Source organism: Lycium barbarum, chromosome 9 (genome assembly GCF_019175385.1).
Source record: "Lycium barbarum isolate Lr01 chromosome 9, ASM1917538v2, whole genome shotgun sequence".
NCBI lineage: Eukaryota > Viridiplantae > Streptophyta > Magnoliopsida > Solanales > Solanaceae > Lycium > Lycium barbarum.
Window position 1 is genome coordinate 96,573,431 of NC_083345.1, and position 1,783 is coordinate 96,575,213.

The window sequence follows — 1,783 nt, forward strand, 5'->3', positions numbered from 1 at the left end:
GGCGGTGTTTGATGGTTACCCGGACGCAGGTTAACGACGATGGTACATGGTACATGTGATATGTTGATATATGTGATATGGATAAAAATGCATTTACTCTTAAAGGCTAAGCAGGTTGTATCTTCACCTCATGTTCATGATTTCTTTATTGTGACAGTTTCTTTTCGTGCCTTACACACTCAGTACAATATTCGTACTGACGTCCTTTTCTTTGGACGCTGTGTTCATGCCCACAGGTAGACAGGGAGACGGCGCAGATCCATAGGAGCTGCCAGCAAAGTTACAGGAGCACTCCATTATTCTGGAGGTGCCATTTGATTTATTATTTTGTGTACATATTTAGGCACGGCGGGGTCCTGTCTCGTCCTCATGTCTAGTACTCCAATAGAGGCTCGTAGATACGTATGTGTGGGTAATATGGTCTCATGATTTTCCTCATTGTATATACATTATTTTGATAGCTGAAGGGCTTATGTATATAAATGTAGATATGCTTGAAATTAAAAAATGGTTTTCCTTATGACTAGAAGTGTGGAGTAATAGATAAATACAGAATAAGTATGATGACTAGCAGTATGAGTGGTGTTCGGTAGTCAGCTCCGGGTCCCCGTCACGGCCCCCTAGTCGGGTCGTGACATATTTGACTCATCCTCACAAACATTTACCTTCTTAATCTGGGTCTCATCAAACTTCTTGGTTAGCACGGAAAAATTCGTTGCAAGCTCCGCCAATGTTTGCTGGGTATCTTGATTCTCCTTTGCCATATTCTGGATCATAACACTACCATAAGGCACAATATCATCCTTGTTTGAGTGCCAAGCGTGATTTTGCGTATTCAACTTGTCAAGTAAGTTGGTCACTCGTCGGTAAGATTTATTCATAAAACAAGCATCAGCTGCATTGTTTGCAATAGATTACGTCACTGGATCCAGCCCTCGATAGAACCTCTCCATTAATATGTTCTCCGGAAAACCATGATTTGGAATTTTTTGCAAATACTTTTTAAATCTCTCCCAAGCTTCATATAATTGTTCCCTTGGGCACTGCTTAAATTCATAGATCTTGTCATGAATCTCAGCCTTCTTGCTAGGAGGGTACCATTTCTTGAGAAAGACTGCTACCATTTCTACCCATGTAGTAATAGAATTTCGAAGCAGCTTCTTGAACCATGCCCTCGCATCTCCAACTAAGGAGTATTTGAAAAGCCTCAGCCGAATAGCATCATGTGAATTGTTTTGGATGTGATTAGCACATACATCCACAAAATTTTTTAAATGACGTTGAGGATCATTATCGGTAGAGTTCCGAAAGTAGCCCTCAAGCTTCAACAACTGGTATAGAGAGGAGTCAATTTTGATGATTGCAGCTCCAATCCGAGGATGAACAATAGCAGATGCATAGTCCTCCTCAGCAATATGATCAGCGAAAACATTCTCGTCATCTGATTCATTCTCGTGATTATTCAATCTACCCCCCTGGTTACCAGCACGTTGGTTTTGCTGATTCTGATTCATTTTCACTTGGTTCACAAGGAATAGCAAACAAGGTGTGATGGAATAAGCAAAAGACTTTAATCAAAGCAAACACTATTTAGTAATTTCAAAACCATATTCCCCGGCAATGGCGCCAAAATTTGATACACTCAAATTACACCTTTAATTAGCGTAAAGCGGACGATGCCAAATATAGTAACCCAACAAGGTTGGGGTCGAATCCCACATGAAATATGGTGTAAAAAGGTTACTAAACTCGTGGAATGCTTAATTTAGGTCAAATGTCTTAA

General features: G+C 40.3%; 1 non-coding gene across 1 annotated transcript; it reads left to right on the top strand.

Annotated features, from left to right (window-relative positions):
* Nucleotides 1-969: 969 nt before the first annotated feature.
* LOC132612426 (small nucleolar RNA R71) lies at nt 970-1,075 on the top strand. Its single transcript, XR_009571787.1, has one exon. It is a non-coding gene; the product is annotated as a small nucleolar RNA R71 (small nucleolar RNA).
* The last annotated feature ends 708 nt before the right edge of the window (nt 1,076-1,783 follow it).